Source organism: Suricata suricatta, chromosome 3 (assembly GCF_006229205.1).
Source record: "Suricata suricatta isolate VVHF042 chromosome 3, meerkat_22Aug2017_6uvM2_HiC, whole genome shotgun sequence".
Taxonomy (NCBI): domain Eukaryota; kingdom Metazoa; phylum Chordata; class Mammalia; order Carnivora; family Herpestidae; genus Suricata; species Suricata suricatta.
The window spans coordinates 150,227,199-150,235,427 of NC_043702.1; the positions used below are offsets into that span (position 1 = coordinate 150,227,199).

Genomic DNA, 8,229 nt, shown 5'->3' on the forward strand with positions numbered 1-8,229 from the left:
TCCATTGAATTGAATCCGAGTATACAAAACAAATAAACTGAGCAATATGGTAACCAAATCCTATTCTGTTTCATTTAATGTCTACAAAAGATTTCTGGGAGGATTGTTATTTTGGGGGGCAGGAGGGGGCAGTGGAGAGGATCAGAGAGACTCCCCCTTCCCTCCCTGTGGAACCTGTAAAGGCAAGAGGGAGACTCTCAGAGGTCCGAGGCTCAGGGACAGGGTTTGGTACACCCAGCCTCCCCACTCCCGCTCGCCCCCCCACCCCCGCCTCTGAAAAGAGACCAACCTGGCAGCATCGTTTGTGGGCGCACCTTGGTGATTTTGAAGTTCACGTCTGTAAGTCAAGGACCGCCTACACACACACCAGGAGTGGGGGGCATTTAAGAGGGCTTGGGGTACTTGAAGTTGGATGAGGGTGATCTGGAACGATCTTTCTGGAGGAGTACATTTTTGAGAAGATACTTGAAGGCAGGAGTGGAAAATGGTTTGGTTTCCTGAGAAGTTAGCACTAGACACGCCCAGCACACTTTCATTTGACTTTTGAAGTAACTTTTGAAAGTCAAGAAGACTTTGTGTTTTGTCTCTAGCATTCATTTCCCACCCCCTATCTACTTCAGTGGTTTTTCAGACTATAGGTGGAGACCCATTAGCGAATTACAATAAGAACTGATTTTAAAAAATGAAATAGGATAAGAAGGAACATATTTCATTAATACTTTTTTCAGTTTCATGTAAACATATGTGTGTGCTGAGTTATGGCATTCAGTGTATTTCTTACCTGAAATCTTTATCAGATCTTGGCTATTTATTCCCAAAGCCTGAAAATACGATACACGTAGGGTATCTCACATGTTAAGAACAAAGTATTTACTCAAATCCAGCCTTTTTACTTGGCATTGCTTCTGTTGATTGTCTTCGTTTCCAATCATTCTCTATTCATTTCTGAACATTTCATTTCAGCAATGGTTCCCAGGGCAAAGAAACTGGGACTTCGTGTATCCGAATCCTGTCCTTTTCTCTTTGTACTGTCTCTGACCCCTTTATTTTCCTTCTTATTTTCTCACAGAGAAGGAAGTCTTTATGGTTTTACTTCCAAAATTTGGACTAACTCCAACATAGATCTTAGAGCTCACAGGGCTCTCCGAAAATCATTCCTCAGGTCTGTCCTGGCCGCCACCACCCAGGTCTATGTTTGCTTTCTAAACTCATGCTTCTGAAGCTGTGTGTGCAAAAACCACCTGGGGAACTGATTAAAACGTATTTCCTGGATCTCACCTAGCGGGGCTGAAGCGGGGCTCCTGAACTGCATTTTTTAGAGCTCCTCAAGTGCTTCTGAGGACCACCCTTTGAAGAATGCTATTAATAAACCATGGAGAAAATTCCACTCCTCCCTGAAGCTTTCCCCCATTCACTCCTGATTCTGATCCCTCCACTGTGTTTCCCTTCTGCAGGAATAGTCTTGGTTTATGCCACTTTATGTTTATTTGCAATCATTTGCAGTTACATCTGAGAAGTTACCTTATTTGGGTATCCCGCCTTCCTACTTAAATTATAAAGGCCCCCAAGGAACTCTCATTCATGAGTATTTCCCCAGAGTGCCCAGCAGAAGACCTTGCTCCTGACACGCTTCTCTTATCAAAATCCTCCCATATAACCCTTTGCCCCTCCTGGCCCTTCGCCTCTGGGTGGGGGTCCCCACCTAGGAGTTTTTAGGGCAGGGGTAAACGTCTGAGTTGTTCCCTGGATCAAACAGCACTATTGATCGGCTGATTGTGGCTCTGTCTGACTTTGTCCTTTGTCATCTCACCTCCATGGGTTTAGGGGGAAGTGAATCGGTAAAAACTAATGAGTCCAGATGACCCCCCTGGGATTGTAGCTTCATCAAGGCTGTTGTATCCTTGAGTCTAGAAACATATCGAACAGCAAAGGCAGAGGGCTGAACAGCATTCTAGAACTAGAATGAGGCAGCTAGCGCCTAGGGTGCAAAATTTAAAGGAAGCACTCACTCTCGGGAGCTGACCTTGCCCTTGTAAGACCTAGAGCGTGGGCACCTTGTACATTTTGGCTCTGGGTGCTTCTCTGCCTCACCTAAGTCCCAGCACTGTGGGGCAGCCTAAAGCAAGCACCCTGGGCCCTAAGTCCTGAAGCCAGGCCTTATCATGGACTGAGGGAGAGAAATTGAGTGGTTCTCAGGCAGAGGTCAGCCTGGTCCATTTTCCTGTCCTGAGGAGCCACCCTGCATGCTAGCAGCTCGGGTAAAATGGGCCCTGAGCCCCTGACTCTGTGCTGCGAGTGATCGCTGTGTGGTCTTGCTTAGTCCTTATGAGGCTCTGGGAGGCTGGGCTCCCGGCGAGGAGGAGGCCCTGGTTCCCGGGTGGAGATCCGCTGGGTCTCTTTGTTTGTTTCCTGTTTCCTTTCTTCTCCCTCCACAGCTCCCCTGCCTCTCATGAAAAAGCGATCCCACGGTCCCAAGGCACCGCTTGTCACAGGGATTAGAATTTTCACTTTCAGAGATTTCATCCTTATGTTTTATCCTTACAGTTCCTTCTGCCCCAAATCCTGTTTCTTCCTGTTTGACCCCCCCCCAGAGTTGGTGACAAACAGTCTGTCACCGGGCACCAGCCCGGGTGTATGGGGACCTCAGGGCCTTTTAGTTCATGAAGGCTTTTCTGTGTGTTTTTCTTCAGGCACTATAAACTCCTCTCCTTTGCTGGGGGTTTTCTGTTCTTTTCTGGAAGGAGAAAAATTAGAAGGAGAGGAAAAAGAGAAGCGGGAGGAAGAAGAGAGCTGAGGAAATAGACTCATGGCATGTATCCCTGAGCTGAGGGGGATGGATCTTCCTGAAGGGAGAGGAGACGTGAGGAGGTGGCCCCTGAAATACGAGGCTCCTTGCCGGCAAGGGCTCGTGGCCGAGAATCCAGCAGCTTGGGCCACTTCTGTGGACTTCGGCACAAGTACCTCCTGGTCCAAATCCCATCACAGACCCCAAGGAGGAGCCCAGGTGTCACCCTGGGTGCCTTGCGCACAGAGGAGTGGACTTTTCGGCCTCCAGACGGGAGGACAGAGGCCCCAGGACTGGGGTCAGGCACCCAGCCCCCGTCCTTCCCTGCCCCCGTGCAATGTCAGAGACGGTCTCCCCACACATTGAGTTGGGTGGCTGGAGTGGATGACGAATGCATGTCATTTTCAAGATGCTCTCTCTGCACAGGAAAGTACATTCAGATCCAGGTTTTAATTGTGTGTGATTTTAGCTGAGATGGCGTTAATTTATTTCCTTTGCTACTTCAGCGGTTCCTCCTCTTTCATCACGGTGAAATTATCTGGAATGTATCTTTCTTTTTTTTTTTTTTCTCTTAAGGACAAAGAGAAGAAGCTGATCTGGCTCCTTTTCCACTGATTGAGGTTTACAACATTCTAGGGGCTGCCAGATTGATGTGTGGGGGGTGCTTCGGGTTGGAGACCCTATCATCTCCCACTACGTGGTCTCTCTGCCTTCCGGCTGCCAGATTTCCCAAAGGGAATGCTCACCGTGCAGGACCTGTACTCCCCAGGCAGCCCCTCGGGACCAATTCACCAACAGAGTGAATTTTGAGGCCAGGGCTGGCTCCAGTCAGTTTCCAGAACAGGAACTCCTTTCTTCCTTGGACAACCTTTAGAGAAAAGGGGAGCAACCTGAGATCTACAAAGGGCTTCTTGGAGGAAAGGGGCAGTGTCAAGCAGAGAAGATGGGGCAGGAGGCACCTGAGCCACCCCGCCACCCGCCTCAGTACTCCGAAGCTCCTGCTTTCTAACATTGGTTGAGAGAGGGTCTGTCACGTAAGAGGGGGGGGGTAGGACCAGCGTGAAGAGGATAGCCCCCTGCCATGACATTATGGGATGTTTTTTTTTTCACTCAAACTCTCTCTGTGAAGAGCATAAAAATAACACACGCACCTTCAGCGATTCTGCTGTGTCTTGTCCAGAACTTGGCCCTCTTGGAGAATTATCATTTTTCTGTGCATAAGCTCTAGCTAAGACCACTCTGTGAAGCCTGACTTACTCTAGTTTTTACTATAAAAAATAAAAGAAGGTTTATTTTCCAAATAATTATGGGCTCATTTTGAATATGCTTTTCAATCTCTATTTAAGTTCCACATTGGAGGTTAAACTCCCCTTCCCCTCCTTATTGGAGAATCACTGAATCATTGCGCAACTACCTAGCACAGGAAATCAGAAGAGTGTTGACTGTGTGAGCCTAGGACTATTCTAGGACACTTTCGTCTCTTGTCCTTCTCCGCATCCTGTGAAATCAGTGTCTTTCTTGGTCGTTCTGGCACATAGTAGAAAATTCAGTAAGTATCTGCTGCATGAATCTTATTGTATTAAATTATTATCTAGAGGGGTGGCTGGGTGGCTCAGTCAGCTGAACATCTGAACTCATGGTCAGGTCATGATCTTGAAGTTCATGAGTTAGAGCCCCCCCATCTGGTTCTGTACTGACAGCTCAGAGCCTGGAGCCTGCTTCAGATCCTGCGTCTCCCTCTCTCTGCCCCTCCCCTGCTTGCTTTCTGTCTATTGCTCTCAAAAAAAAAAAAAAAAATTAAAAAAATTGTGATCTGTGATCTAGTGCTTGGCTCAGTGAGTGTCAGCCATTGTTCCTCAGCCACATGTTCTAGAATCTGCCCTTTTCAGAAGTTCCAGCTGGTGGATATGCTCATTTTCTTAGTGCCCCAGGACTGCCCTCAGCATCCTCTTGTTCTGCAGAGCTTAGGTCTCGCCTTCAGATGCTTGCTGCTTGTTCAGATGCCAGCTTCTTTTTGGCATAGTCAGAAGCCTAGCACAGTGCTACGCACATAGTAGGGCTTCGGCTAATGTCTGCTGAGAGAGTGACCGAATGATCAGGGCCCTCCACCTGGCAACCCCTGTGGTCAGGTGAGGCTGCGCCTGAACCACACGACTCCTCAGTGGACGATTTAGCTCTCCGCTTGTGTTCTTTGTGGACAGGGCCCTGACCTCTACCAGCACAAGATGATGGCTTGAAAATCATTCTGGTCAACCCATCTTTCTAGCATGGTTAAGAGGATTATTGAAGGCCAACATCACTCTGTTGTTCACAGTTTGTTTCTGAGTTCTCCCTGGATTGCTTTGAACAGCTTTGGAGCTCAGATAGCTCTTCCTTCCAGTAGCCTGTGGCCATTCCCGCCGGGTCCCCTGCAACCTTCGTCTTTGTAGAGAAATACTTGTATGTTCCCTTCCCAGCCTGCTGTTCTGGGATGTGTCTATTTGTCCATTTGCCCCCATTTACTGTTTCTTAAAAACTAAGCATATACTTACTATATGATCCTGCACTCCCTTAGCTAGGCATGTGTCCCAACGAAATAAAAACTTACGTCCGCTTAAAATCTCGCACATAAGTGCTCTTAGTAGTTTTATTTGTAATAGTCCCGAATTAGAAACAGCCCAAATATCCTTCTCTGGGTGAATGATCAGACAAACTGTGGTCCATCCATGCCACCGGAATACGACCCGGCAACAAAAAAAGGGAATGAACTATTGATAACATGCGGCAGTCTGGATGGATCTCAAGGGCATTCTGTTTTGTGAAAAAAGCCAATTTCAAAAGGTCACACATTGCATGATTCCATTTATATGACATTCTCAAAGTGACAAAATTATACAGATGGAGAACACATTAGCGGTTGCCAGAGTTGGGGTGGTTAAAAAGGAGAGGCGGAGTATGGGGTGATTATAAAGGGCTAGCACGACGGATCTTCGTTCCGTACCGTGATTATAGTGGGGGTGCAGGAATGTACACAGGTGATAAAACTGCACAGAACCGCACACATGCACCTGTATATGAGTGCACGTGAAACCTTTGAAATCTGCATAAGGTCTGTGGATTGCACCAGTGTTCATTTTCCCGTTTTTGTTTTTGTTACAAAAAAAGATGCTGCAGCTTTTGTTACTGCTGTGTGTCAGCCCCTGGTCTCCCTGTGATCTCGGGCATGACGTTCAGGGCAGGGTTGGAAGGGCCAGATCCTCTTGGTGGTCTCAAATATTAGGAGCATAGCTGAAATGCTTTAGCTCTCCTTCTTACCTACAATGAAGTCATTTCCCCAAAATCGTTATAATCTCATCTGGGAGCTCTATGCATTTCCAGCCTATGCCTCCTCTTGGGGTATTGTATTCTAAGTGGATTATCTACCCTGTGCAGTAGGACTATAAACTTATTTTGTTTATTTGATTATCCTAAGCCTAATCAGCTTCACCTTCAAGTTTAAGGAGGATCCTGAATTCAATTACCCTAGGACTTGCCGTGTACTGCCGCTTTATTTTAAGGCTGAGTCTCTGAACTCAATGATGTGCTTCTGGTGATCAGAGGCCCCCACCACGGTTGTCATGGGGTACGTATGTAGTGCTCCCTGCCCTAGGAGGCATCCATCCTGGGGGGTCTGAAAGAACCATTCCAAGGCCTGATTCATTTAACCTCCTTCACTCCCTCCCCAAGTGCACCATCACAGGACCTCTGCTCTCTCTACCCTCCTAAATAGCTACAATTCATCTCCCTACTGCTCATCTAGGTCCACTTTCCTCCTTTTGCATCTTGATCTTTGGGCTCCAGGATGGGAAACAATCAGGTAGGAGTATATCTCCCCCCTCTTCCTATCTCTTAGAAACAGACTAGACTTGCCTGGATAGAGCCCCTCCTTTGGTGGATGAGGACTTTGAGACCCTGCAGCGGCTATCGGCAGAGGTGATGGACAGCCCGCCATGGTACTTCACGCAGCCCCTCTTGGAGAACGAGTTCCATACATTTATTTCGGGTTGGCAGCTCTGGTTTGGTAACTGGGGAGTTTGGGTGATAACAGATGTAGCACTTCATCTGAGCTGTCCTGGCAGTAACTTAGATCCAGCACTGCTCTGTGCCCCCACCCACTACTTTCCCCTGGGACCAGATCTTCAATGGGGACCGAAGCAGTGGGGAAAGGTCAGGAAAGGAGAGGCTTCTGGCTCTCCTTGGGGCTCCCTTGGTTTTCAGTGCTCTAGCTTTTTGGAGTACCAGGTTTACACTCTGAAGGATCAGCTCAGGGTGTGGGCATTTGGAGTGCTGTTGGGCAGACTGGACCACACCTACCAGTTGGTTAAACAAGCACCTTCCTCAACACACTCAAACATACACGCACCTGCATGAATGAGCACATACACACTTGCACACATGTATACACACACATACCAAGCGATTTAAGCATCCTTCTTCCTGACTTCCATTATGGTGAATGATTAAGGACACAAAAATTAAGACTCATAGGACCTGGTGTGAATTTCAACTCCACCATTTCCTGGCCATGTGACTTAAGCAAGTCTTGTACATACTCTTAGCCTCCATTTTTTCATCTCTAAATAGGGGTAATGAATACTATCTCTCTTGTAAGGGTGTCCTAAGTGTTAGAGGAGAACATATGGAAAGTGCCCAATTTAGTCCCTGGTACTTGGTGAGAGCTCAATAAATGTAAGTTATTTTGACAATGCTGATCATGATGATAGTGAATATGAATGTTTTTAAATCATGTCGGGGCGCCTGGGTGGCTCAGTCGGTTAAGTCTTGATTGTAGTCTCAGGTCATGATCTCTCAGTCCCTGGGATGGAGCCCTGCCCTGGGCTCTGTGATGACAGTGAGGAACCTGCTTGGGATTCTCTCTCTCCCTCTCTCTTTCTCCCCCTTCTCCCCCTCTTGCATGCACACACTCTCTCTCAAAAATAAATGAATAAACTAAAAAAAAAAAATCATTCCACATTTGTGTCCCTCATGTTCCGGCTTAGATAGCACTTCCCATAGAAACCCTTGCTTGCCCGCACAAAAACGGATGGAGCGCCCTCCTCTGGATCCCCTGGCCCCCTACCCTTGTCTACCTGAATATTTCCACTCTGTCTAGTTGGTCTTGCCAATTAGACTGAGTTATTTGAGAGCAGTGTCCAGACCTTGTTCGTCTCCCTAATCCCCAAGGTTTAGCAGAATGCTTGGCAGATAGTAAATGCTTAAAAAAGATTTGTTGAATGGATGAATGAATAAAGAGATGAATGAGTAAGTGAAACGATGATACAAAAGGATGGGACTCAATATGCCCTTTCCATCCAGGTTACTGGTCCTGCCTCTGGGGCTTTTTGCACGTTCCGTTTCTACCTTCTGGAATGTCTACCCCTACTTTTCCATTTTTCTTGGACATTCCCATCCTTCAAGGCCTATCT

General features: G+C 47.2%; 1 long non-coding RNA gene across 1 annotated transcript; it reads right to left on the reverse strand.

Moving 5' to 3' along the window:
• Positions 1-297: 297 nt before the first annotated feature.
• Positions 298-1,907, reverse strand: LOC115286782. The gene is made up of 3 exons (XR_003906267.1): positions 1,811-1,907; positions 782-821; positions 298-437 (listed from the first exon to the last, which is right to left on the reverse strand). It is a non-coding gene; the product is annotated as an uncharacterized LOC115286782 (long non-coding RNA).
• Positions 1,908-8,229: the final 6,322 nt, after the last annotated feature.